Below are 12559 nucleotides of genomic sequence, written 5' to 3'. Positions count from 1 at the left end.
TACACATGCATGAATATTGCTACTTTCTATTCCTCATCTTTTTATTTCAAGCCCACTCATTTATATTCCAGTATCTTATTCATATCAATGCATGGTTGCTAGGTTAATTTGGTCCCTAACAACAAGATTGCTGAAACTGCAAACAGGAGAGCTGCTGAATAAAAAGCTAAATAACTCACACACCATAAATAACAAAACATGAAATCCAATTGCAAATTGTCTCAGAATATCATTCTCTACATCATACTTAAAGTTAATTCAAAGGTGAATAACCCCTTTAACTGGGACCTGTCACCCTACAAAGTAATTCCAAATTATTTTTTATCATGTAAGTTGAGCAAAATACTTACACTACACTTATTATTCAAATTTTGTTTCTTTCAGTCTTGGAATTACACAATCACAGCAAGCAGGCAGGAGCCATTTTGTGGACATTTTGTGTTATTTAAACAAGTTGTGTAGGGAGAGCAGTAATTTGATTGACAGCTCAGATATTTAAACGCCTTTATGACAGGTATTGATACTTTAATTGGGTTCCATGTTTAATTTGCAAACTACTTTTGTTATACAGATTTTTATGTGCAGTTGACAGGTCCTCTTTAAAGGAGAAGGAACCCCCCTGGGCGCAAAACCCCTCCCCCTCCCCTGTGTTGCCCCCCCTCCCTCCTCCCCCTGGCCTACCTGTCCCCCTGGGCAAATGCCCCTAACTTGTTACTGACCCCTCTGCGCAGGTCCTGTCCACGGAGTTCACAGTCGCCATCTTCTCCCACGCGCGTCTTCGTCCTGCTTTGACCGGATTTACTGCGCATGCGCCGAATGTCACGAAGTTTTCCGATTTCTTGACATTCGGCGCATGCGCAGTAGATCCGTACCGGTAACTGTTCCTACTGCGCATGCACCAGAAGACGCCGGTCAAAGCAGGAAGAAGACGCGCGTGGGAGAAGATGGAGACGTTTCACTACTCATCCGAGCAGCTTCTTCAGTTCAATTTCTCGTCATATAATCTCTTCCACTAATCCTGAGTAATCATTGATTACTCAGCAATCCAGTTGTTTTTAAATTTACCTATACAGGAATGGGACCTGCTATCCAGAATGCTCGGGACCTGGGGTTTCCAGATACCGGATCTTTCCGTAATTTGGGTCTTCATGCCTTAAGTCTACTAGAAATTCATTCTAACATTAAATAAACCCAATAGGCTGGTTTTGCTTCCAATAAGGATTAATTATATCTCAGTTGGGGTCAAGTACAAGCTACTGTTTTATTATTACAGAGAAAAAGGAAATCATTTTTAAAAAATTTGGATTATTTGGATAAAATGGAGTCTATTCCATAATTCGGAGCTTTCTGGATATCGGGTTTCCAGATAAGGGATCCTATACCTGTACTAGATATACCATGACCTGGATGAATGAAAATCTTCATAGTCATAATAACAATGTAATAGTAACTGGCATCCAAACTATTAGATAATCTGAACGTTGTTAACTAGGCCTTACACTTTGCACATCAATTATTTAGGCATTTTGTCAGAAGCGCATTCGCTATTTTTCAATGTGTTGCAATATTTCTCTTGCATTGAGAGTGCCAATCTTTTCTGTAGGTATAATTAGGCAGATATCAAAGAAGTACTTCATGCAGGAAAGCCAATAAAGAACAAAGGCAGCTTGATAGTTGAATCCCCTTGAGCACCTAGCACTTAACTGCAGTGAATTGTTATTGTCACTGTTAGAAATAATTTATATCAGAAATGTCAGTTACCGTCTCAGTATGAAGATCCTCTGATGGCACTTGAAATGCATTCTGACATCTTGATATCTATTTGCAACATTCTAGGAAAGCATCAGTCTGAAAAGTAACAAAAATTATTAAGCGATGAGAAGCCAAATGTTCTTTACCCAACTATTATATTATAGGATTAGAACGGGATTATGGAATCCCAACCTCTACAGCAGGGAGACCCATTTTTGGATGCTGACCCAAAAGTTAAAGGGATACTGTCAAGGGAAAACCATTTGAGGTGAAATCCATTTCTCAAAAGAGCAAACAGATTTTTTTATATTTAATTTTGAAATCTGACATGGGCTAGACATATTGTCAGTTTCCCAGCTGCCACCAGTCATGTGACTTGTGCTCTGATAAACTTCAGTCACTCTTTACTGCTGTACTGCAATTTGGAGTGATACCACCCCCTCCCTTACCCCCCAGCAGCCTAACAACAGAACAAAGGGATGATAACCAGATAACAGCTCCATATTACAAGATAACTGCTCCCTGGTAGATCTAAGAACAGCAATAATTAGTAAAAATCCAGGTCCCACTGAGACACATTCAGTTACATTGAGTAGGAGAAACAACAGCCTGACAGAAAGCAGTTCCATCCTAAAGTGCTGGCTATTTCTGAAAGCACATGACCAGGCAAAATGACCTGAGATGGCGCCTACACACCAATATTATAACTAAAAAAAATACACTTGCTGGTTCAGGAATTAAATTTTATATTGTCTTGTGAAATATAAGAAATGTAAACAGTGTAAAAGTTTAGAAATAAAAACTACACCATAGAAATGAATTCCTTTAAGAACTGCTATAACTGATCTGTTTACAAAATATCGGTTTGCTACATTTGGGGACTTGCAACTTTTCCTAAAGGATCATGAGATATGCATACCTCATGAGAAAGAAGCCTATCTCCATTAAGCAACCCTATGGTATGGGATTTCTTATCCGGAAACCAGTTATCCAGAAAACTCCGAATTACGGAAAGGCCTTCTCCCATAGACCATTATAAGCAAATGATTGAAATTTTGAACTATTATTTCCTTTTTCTCTGTAATAACAAAACAGTACATTCTACTTGATCTCAACTAAGCTATAAATAATCCTTAATTGGATTATTAATCCTTATTGGATGCAAAACCAGCCTATTGGTTTTGATGTTTACATGACTGAAGGTATGGAGATCCAAATTACAGAAAGATCTCTTATCCGAAAAACACCAGGTCCCGAGTATTCTGGATAATAGGTCCAATACCTGTACTAAGTCATACAAGTCATACAGCAAAATATAAAGGATATGAAGTTCAAAGTTTTCATTTTCTATTAGTCTCTTTCATATGTATGCGAGCATTTCAGGGCTTCTGTATCCCATACTGAGTAATTACTTAATTAGGACCAAGGATAATTGTTGTTTTCTGCATCCTGATTCATGATTACACATAATTGCAATTGAAAGCTGGGCAATTTTCATAAATCCAAAGCTTGAAACGTAATACTATTAACATGTTTTTCGCATTTCTAATTTGTGCCCATGATCTGGCATCGATAAGCATGAAGAGACCTAATTTACATTACAGGGATACCGTCATGATTTTTATGGTGTAGTTTTTATTTCTAAAGTACGCGGCAAATAATTCACTCTACCATGTAAAATGTCATTCCTAACCCAACAAGTGTATTTTTTTAGTTGCAACATTGGTGTGTAGGCAGCTATCTCAGGTCATTTTGCCTGGTCATGTGGTTTCAGAAACAGCCAGCACTTCAGGGTGAAACTGCTTAAAGGGAGGCTATTGTTTCTCGTACTCAATGTAACTGAAGGAGTCGCAGTGGGACATGGATTTTTACTAATGAGTGCTGTTCTTATATCTATCAGGGAGCGGTTATCAGATTACCTTCCCATTGTTCTTCTGATGGGCTGCTGGGGGGTGAAGGGAGGGTTGACATAACTCCAGTAAAGAGTGAGCACAAGTCACATGACTGGAGGCAATTGGGAAACTGACAATATTTCTGCTGGAGCAGCACTATTAACTGATTCATTTTGAAAAAAAAACATGTTTTCCAATGACAGTATCCCTTTAAGCCTGATCAACCACACTGGTAAACCGAAAAGTAACTACAACAAAACACTGAACACTCCCATGGCATGAAATTAGCTATCCAAATATAATGTTCCAAAACTTCAAGTCCGAATAAACAAAGTATACTTTGGGCAAGGCATAACATCATAGGAGTGAAGGGCTGGAGCATACTGGAGCCATTACAGAGCATACTATATTTTAGAAGTGTAAAAAGACTTCTCGCAGAGTATGGAAGTATGCTTGAACATTTATTACTCTGTCTCAAAGGACCAAAGTCAAATCCACATTTTTAGGGAAACGTTTTAATTAGTTGAAGTGAGCAGCTTCAAGACAGGAAGATGTTATGCATATGCTTTACGTCTTAAAACAGCTTGTAAAAGATTGATTTCAATGTGGTCTGTGAACTGCCATTTTCACATTTAAAAAGGAAATATAAAATTACACCATGCTTACAGCAGAGTTAACAATCTGAAGAAAAAACAGTGAAGTTAAACATTTACTGGTTCTTAAAAAATAAAACAAGGTTAATAAGTGTAATAAAACAGACATTCCAATGTTTTGTCAGACAGAACGTTATTTTACGGCTCGTCACAGAGGTGCATGTCGACTTGAAATTCTGAGGGGACCAAATTATTATATATTACAAAGAAACCACCAGGGCAATGAGCAAAATAAGTCTAAAACGATACTTACGACTTTTCTTGGATAGAATATTTGTTTATCTTTTTAAGCTTTTGAGCTGCAAGTGCATACGGCTGCAGTAATCATTAACTTGGATACGTCAAGGTACTAGGACTTAAAGCAGAACTAAATGAAAATAAAAACATTGCTGGAAATGGTGTATTCCATATTTTTTAACTTACTATACCAGCACAGAGACCAATTCGGCAGCTTATCTGCCCATGTATGGAGCCCTATTACAGGCCTTCCTGATTGATATCTGGCCAAAAATTTGCCAGATCTCGAAGGGGCAGGCTTGATTTTTCTGTCAGATCGAGTTTGGCCCTAGGGACAAAACTCACATTAGCACTATATCTATATCCCATACCTGTACACATATATATTATCTATATGTGTTTATAATACACAAAAGCCATGAATATCCTGTAAATTATATCCTTATAAACGGTGAGTTCTGATGTCATCAGTTATAAACGGTGAGTTCTGATGTCATTTCTGTCACATGACTCACTGAAATGTGTGTATTATAATAAATAAAGTATCCCCAGTTGCAAAATATGAGGATATTAGAAGTTACCTCGGAGTTCCATGACCTGTATAAAAACACTCGGCCTTCGGCCTCGTGTTTTTATATGGTCATGAAACCCCTCGGTAACTTATAATATCCTTATATTTAATGCTGGAGCGTGCGGCGCACTACTTTCTTGTTTATTTGCGAATGCCACAAAACGTATTTTGCCTTGCCCGTTATAGGTTATCTCCCAGTGAGTTCCTGGTGCTTCTGTGCTATTAAAGCTTCTGCTATTCTGTGATTTGACCCCTGCCTGCTTCTGACGATCCTGACTTCCGAAATCCTGACCCTGCCTGGTAACCGGCTCCTCTATTCCGAAACCCTTCTGATTTAACTTCTGGTTTGACCCTTGCCTGTTTGACACCGCTTGTACTCTGCCTGATCTGACTTAGCTTTCTGTCTACGCCTTGTACTGCGACCTTCTGCCCAAAAGACTTTTGCTTTACCGTTGTGCCCCTTTGCTTTTCAGAACCGTTCGCTTTGCACCTTTCTTTATAATACCTGGCAGCATCAGATTAGCCGAGGGCTCCTCCTGAGGTGAAAGGCGGCTGTTAAAGGCGGAAGCAAGAGCCGACAACAGGGTGCTTAGCATCGGTTCTGAATTTAGGGTGCCAACCGTGACACTCTTATTCAAATCAATTCATTTGGACCCTAGCTACCAGACTGCTTATACTGCAAACTGGAAAGCTGCTGAATAAAAAGCTAAATAACTCAAAAACCACAAATAATAAAAAATGAAAATAGAATATCTCAGAATATCGCTCTCTACATAATATTAAAAGTTAACTTTTATATCAATTGGTAATCAGTTCTGTACTGTGAGTGGGCACCTAAGTTTGGGGAAATGACAGCAGCCCAGAGCAAGTGCTGTAATTAAATAGAAAAGAAGATGGGAGCTACTGAGGCACAGATATTCCCTGATACATGGCTGGGGTAATGTTTGGTACAGAAGCCAAAAAACTTAAAGGGCATGAAAAGGAAAAAAAATAAAATCCCATTTTTACTTTCTTTAATGAAAAAGAATCCTATCTCCAATATAATTGCTCAAAAGATGAAAAGACGGCACTTCGGTAAGATAAAAAGGTGGTTTATTCCAACAGGTCACTGACCAACATCACCTGAAGCGTTTCGGGAATAACTCCCTTAATCATAGGATCTTTTGAGCAATTATGTTTTTAGTGTGGACGCTGATGGCAGAGCACCCGAACTAAGAAATGGAGCTACACTAACAAGAACACACAGGGGGTGAGTTTGGAGCTGCCTATTTTCTTTTTGTACTGTATCTCCAATATACTTTAATTAAAAACCTGAATGTATGCAGTGAAATTCCCCCTTCATTTACTGCTGTGGATAGGAATTTTGAGATGGTCTAACTGCTCTCCAGGGAAACAATCATACTTATGAACAGCAGGGGGAGACCTCGCCTTATTTCCCAGCCATGCAGAACTCAAGCAGCTTTGTTTGTTTCCCTGTAGAGCAGTCGGCGACTGTGTAGAGATTTGTATTGGATTTTATTTTTGCCTTTACATCCCCTTTACTGTTTCCAACTCCAGCTGCAGGGACAAAGATCATGGAGCCAGATTTAAACAGATAAACTGGGATTCTATTTGGAGGATTATTTTGCTGCAGCCACCGGTTCTGCAAAGTTGGAGAAAGTTTGTATTAAACAATAGAAAAACTATAAAATCCACATTAGATTACATGACAACACAGGACCCAGTGAAGTCTGCCTATTCTGATTATTAATCAGTCTTGCTGTATCGGCTTCTGGCAGATATTATTGACCACATTGAGCATGTGCACAGTCTTGGTCTTGCAAAGATGTTTAACAAAGTTACAAAATGTTGACTCCCTGTGGGCAACTTTGACAGCATTAATAATTTGTTTGATAAGGCTTCTGGTGCAATAAGTTCATGTTTATGTTCAGTATACAAAATACACGATTTCTAGCCTTATTCTATTTTAGACTTTACTTTCCCTTTTAGGTGTGACATTTGTAGTCAACTCCTTGTTGATGTTGAATGCTCAATTCAAATATTTAATAACGCAGATTACGACAATAGTTGCATGAAGTCAAAAAATCATTAGTAGCAACATGCACCAATATTTCCTATTCTAAAGGAGATAATTCCAGAATTGTTCAGCACAAGAAAAAACAATGAGAAAAAAAACAACCATGCAAAGCAGCTTTGGAAGAAGATTTGGAACAAAAATAAATGCATGTCTCAAACACTGGTTTGTATTAAGATTTGAGGTCTAGTAACATCTCAAAACCCTTAATTAACACCTTTTTCTCAACATGAGCATTTAATAGGGAATATATAACTTTTGCCGTTTTTTTATTTTTTTGCATTAAAAAAAAAAGTATGTTCAGTAAAAGTCCTGTTCATTGAAAAAAAGAGCTTAAAAATTAAAATCATTTTATAAGATATAAGTTGTATGGTAGAAGTGTTAAATATCAGGGGTTCTGTAAATGAAGCACTGCAGGAGTTAAACAGACCTAACCTTAAACGTCCTACTGCTGCTCACAGACCATCTACAAAGACCTGGCCATCTAAATATGTTTTTGCGACTTTAGTTGGATTGTTCTCTTTGAGAAATTCTAAATATGCGATACAGGTATAGGATGTATTATCAAGACCCATTATCCAGAAAGCACAGAATTACGGAAAGGCCGTCTCCCATAGACTCCATTATAATCAAAAAATCCACATTTTTAAAAATGATTTCCTTTTTCTCTGTAATAATAAAACAGTACCTTGTACTTGATCCAAATGAAGATATTATTAATCCTTATTGGAGGCAAAATCAGCTTTTTGAGTATATTTAATGTTTACATGAATTTATATTAGACAAGGTATGAAGAGCCAAATTACAGAAAGATCCGTTATCCAGAAAACCCCAGGTCCCAAGCATTCTGGATAATAGGTCCCATACCTGTACAGATGTTTGATGCTTTTGTTTGGTAACCTTCCTTTATATGGACTACAGTAGAGGTAGTTGGATATTTGTGTATATCTCTTAGGAAAGCAAGGGATAGATTGTCAGCACTTTATTATTCAAGCTGTTTCTTATTTGGTGAATCCCTATTAAAGGACCAGTAACATCAATTTTAAAAAAAAAAAAAAAAATTTTTAGTTAGTTAGTATTAGTTAGTATAGAACGAAAAAAAAAACCAGACAATTTAAACTTTTAAATCGCTAAGTCTTTATTAAGAAATAACTTACTGAAACTCCACTTGCGCTCCTCTTCAAAAAAAGGCGTCACAGCGATGATCCATCATGCAGGGCTCGATTTCTCCTCCCTGGCTATCTCCTATGAGGAAGGCAGGAGGAGTGAGCGCCGCACGATGGATCACCAGATCGCCTTTTCTTAAGAGGAGCACAAGCGAAGTTTCCTTTCAGCACTTCCTAGATGTCACTGCTCTCCCCAAATTTCCCCATTTCTCCCCATTTAATTGTGTAGCCAGGGCATCAGGTCCCCCATTCTGGTGCACAAACAAGATTTTGAGATGATGCAAGGTTTGTCCACAAAATGGCTCCGCCTGCTTGTTATAATTATGAATTCCCAGACTGAAGGAAACAAGATTCAAATAATTGATATAGTGTAATTGAAGTTTACTTTGCTTGACTAACGTGATAAAATAGGATATGGAATAATTGACGGGTCCCCTTTAATGACATCAACATGGATGGATGTAGCTTTAATGTTGTCTGGCTGTTTTGTGATACAGTCATCTCAGCTGTGCCTACTGATGTGTGACCCAATGATCACTACTTTATCTGTGTGAAGCAAATTGCTACGATTTATTAACACAAGCCTGTCTTTTTAATAGCAATTTGGGCTGGTGCAGAAGCCCAAAACATAATGTACAACATTTCTAGCCTAATTCTTTAGTTAGGCTTTAGTTCTCCTTTAAGGGCATGTCTATCGTTATATTGACACTTGTGTCTACCACCACCACCACATCATTTATTTAGGTCCAGTAAGTTATGCAATGCTTACATGTAGTACATGATACTGTATTTAAACACTACCCTTTTTATTGTAAATCAGAATAAAGGGAAGTATTTAGGAGTGCACTATAATAAAACTGTTAGTAGGCCAACAAGCTGTGCTTCTGTGATCTACTGGTCAGCTGATCACACTCTACATTTAAGGCAACTGGCCTCATTTACCATTCTGCAACATTGAGTGTATAGGGATTGGTTATTCCCACAAGCATATTGCATCCAGCTGCAGGAGTCAGTCAAACCAACAAGAGGTGGAGGCACCTACCTAGGGGGTCCGTTTACTAAAGTGCGGTAAATTTGACTTTGCGCTGCGAAATATTTTTCCGCCAGAATATTCGTAACAACTGAGTTTACTAAACAGCCATGCGCTCAGAAGTCATTGCGATCACTTGCGGTAACTACTTTAACGAACCAGCTTACGTTAGCGGTAATTTTAGCAAGTTGCGAATTTTCAGGCGACAAATTACGTTTGCGAATATTTATGCTATTAAATAGTCTTGTTTTATGGCGATTATTATGCCATGATTCATGGCCAGATATGTATCTTCAAAACTGCTAAACTTTATAAATATTATCAACAACACAGTTAAAGGAGAAGGAAAGGTTAAAACTAAGTAAGCATTATCAGAAAGGTCCATCTAAATATACCAGTAAACCCCCCAAGTAATGTTGCTCTGAGTCCCCTGTCAAAAGAAACACAGCATTTCTTTCCTTCTATTGTGTACTCATGGGCTTCTGTATCAGACTTCTAGCCTTCAGCTTAAACCTCCTTGCCCTGGGCAAGAGCATGCTCAGTTTGCTCCTCTCCCCCCCTCCCTTCTCTACTGTAATCTGAGTCCAGAGCAGGGAGAGACTCAGGCAGGAAGTGATGTCACACCACATTAATACTGCAGCTCCTATTCTAAACAAACAGAGAGTTTCTAGAGCTTTTTACTCAGGTATGGTAAAGCATTCTACAGAATAAATATAGCATTCTAGCTTGCACTATTGCAGCTAATCTATTGGCAATAAAATGCCTCCGTAGCTTTCCTTCTCCTTTAACAGATTTCACCCAAACATGTAGGCATTATATAAATCCACATCTCAATACATCCAATCACAAGACTTAACCCCTGCCAATAGAATCATATAAATAAAATTCATAAACAAGTTTTACCAACAAATCTGTGTGCATCACATAAATGTATTTTAAAGGAGAAAGAAAGCCACCAAAGCAGTTTAGTGCCAATAGATTAGGCACAATAGTGCAAGCTATAACACTATATTTATTCTGCAGAATGCTTCACCATTCCCAAGTAAACAGTTCTAGAAGCTCTCTCTGTTTGTTTAGAGTAGCAGCTGCCATACTAGCTTGCTGTGACATCACTTCCTGCTTGAATCTCTCCCTGCTCACTTATAGCTCTGAGCTCAGATTACAGCAGAGAGGGGAGGAGCAAACTGAGCATGCTCAAGCCCTGCCCTGGAGGTTTAAGATGAAAACAGGAAGTCTGATACAGAAGCCCATGTGTACACAATAGAAGGAAAGAAAGTGATGTTTCTTTTGACAGAGGACTCAGAGCAGCATTACTTTGAGGGTTTACTGGTGTAATTATATAGACCTTTTTGATAAGCTTACTTAGTTTTAGCCTTTCCTTCTCCTTTAATCTAGGCTGATGAAGCCTTTGGTCCCTTCTAGCCATAATAAATGAAAAAGCTGCTGTAGCAGCAGAAAAAAGAATAATCCAAAACATCTGATTATTATTTCACTTCTCTCTTCTCCTGTCAGGAATGGCAACAGGAACAGAATGATGGGTAAAACAAGGTGTTATGGGCAGTAACATTTTGTGAGTATCCTGGCGTTAATTTTGGCTTTCGTACATTTCGCTGTTTAGTAAACCAGGCATTAATGTGTATGTAGCATTATTTTAAGCAAATGCGAATGGCGAAAACGTATTCTTGTGCAAGAAAATTCTCAGCAGGGAGGGAGGACTATGTAGGGTAGGGGGCATTATTATATAGGGGGTTGAATGCTCCTTTAAAGTGGTGGTTCACCTTTAAGGTAACTTTTAATATGTTATGGAAGGGCCAATTCTAAGTAACTTTTCAATTGGTTTTCATTATTTATTTTTTATAGTTATTATGACTCTTTGCAGCTTTCAAATGGGCGTCACTGACCCCTTCTAAAAACCATTATTAGGGATGCACCGAATCCAGGATTCGGCCTTTTTCAGCAGGATTAGGATTTGGCCGAATCCTTATTCCTGGACCAACCTAATCCTAATTTGCATATGTAAATTAGGGTCAGGTAGGGAAATACTGTGACTTTTTGACAAACGAAAAAAAAATTCCACTTTTTCCTGTCCCCAATTTGCATATGCAAATTAGGATTCGGGTTTGGTATTCGGTCCAAATCTTTCACCAAGGATTCCCAAATAGTGGATTCGGTGCATCCCTAATTATTATTGTTACTTTTTATTACTCATCTATCTATTCAGGCCCTCTCCCGTTCATATTCCAGTCTCTTATTCAAATCAATGCATGGTTGCTAGGGTCATTTGGACCCTAGTTACCAGATTGGTTAAAATGCAAATTGAAGAGCTGCTGAATAAAAAAATCTAAATAACTCAAAAACCTTTCATAATAAAAAATGAAAACCAATTGCAAATTGTCTCAGAATATCCCTCTCTACATCATACTAAAAGTTCTCTCAAAGGTGAACAACCCCTTTAAGCATTCTCGCATTTTCCAGTGACTTTTCAGACAATTTTGGGACAAAAAAAACTAAACATGCCGGCACCGTGTATAGTTGATAAGATTAGACATATAAAATCAAATGCTATAGCTTATTCCACACTCTCTAAGTAACAGCTGTGCCACACACATATGGAAGCAGGAAATGGCTGCTATCCAATGTTTCTTACCCTCAGGTCCAACTCATTAATAGCAAGAAGTTGGTGTCTATAAGGTAACGCTGCCAGGCTGCTCAGCCGTGCTCTACCCAGGGATGTGCGCTCAATGATTCTCCAGGTGCTGGGGAAGAAGCACGGCGCAGCATAGGCCCAAGCACTCAGCCACTATCATAGAAAGCATTTGCGGGATTGGACAGAACTGTGGGGTCAGAGGTGAGAGCGACACATAGAAACCAATAAGGATAAAAGACACATCAGTATTTAGAAACTAGACCAAACGGAACAAAGATTTATTTGGAGACGTCACAGCAACCAATAATATCGCGAGAAACATTTAAGCTGTTAAGGCTAGCCAATCAGTGTAGGGGGTGGTAGAAGTGACGTCTCCTGTCCAATCAAAGCGGCAAGTTGTCAGACCAATGACGTTGCCGCAAAAGGCTCTTGGATACACCGTAGCCAATCAAAATTGTGAGAGCTGGTGGCGAAACAGATCTGCATAGAAACAAACTACGTAAGGTGAATGTAAGCGCCTGGGCATGGGACGAGATT

The 12559-nt window shown here is 38.5% G+C and overlaps 1 protein-coding gene across 1 annotated transcript in view; it reads right to left on the bottom strand.

The window, feature by feature from the left end:
- Nucleotides 1-12248, bottom strand: part of dicer1.S (dicer 1, ribonuclease III S homeolog) — a 54012-nt gene extending 41764 nt beyond the window's left edge. The window contains exons 1-2 of the mRNA XM_041574045.1: nt 12023-12248; nt 1762-1848 (exon numbers count right to left, since the gene is read on the bottom strand). The gene's annotated coding sequence lies outside the window, so the exon portion shown is untranslated. The remainder of the gene's footprint in view (nt 1-1761; nt 1849-12022) is intronic.
- Between the last annotated feature and the right edge of the window lie 311 nt (nt 12249-12559).

This window comes from Xenopus laevis, chromosome 8S (genome assembly GCF_017654675.1).
Source record: "Xenopus laevis strain J_2021 chromosome 8S, Xenopus_laevis_v10.1, whole genome shotgun sequence".
Classification (NCBI taxonomy): Eukaryota; Metazoa; Chordata; class Amphibia; order Anura; family Pipidae; genus Xenopus; species Xenopus laevis.
The sequence above is the reverse complement of the archived record's forward strand: the minus strand, read 5'-3'. Positions and strand labels throughout refer to the sequence as shown.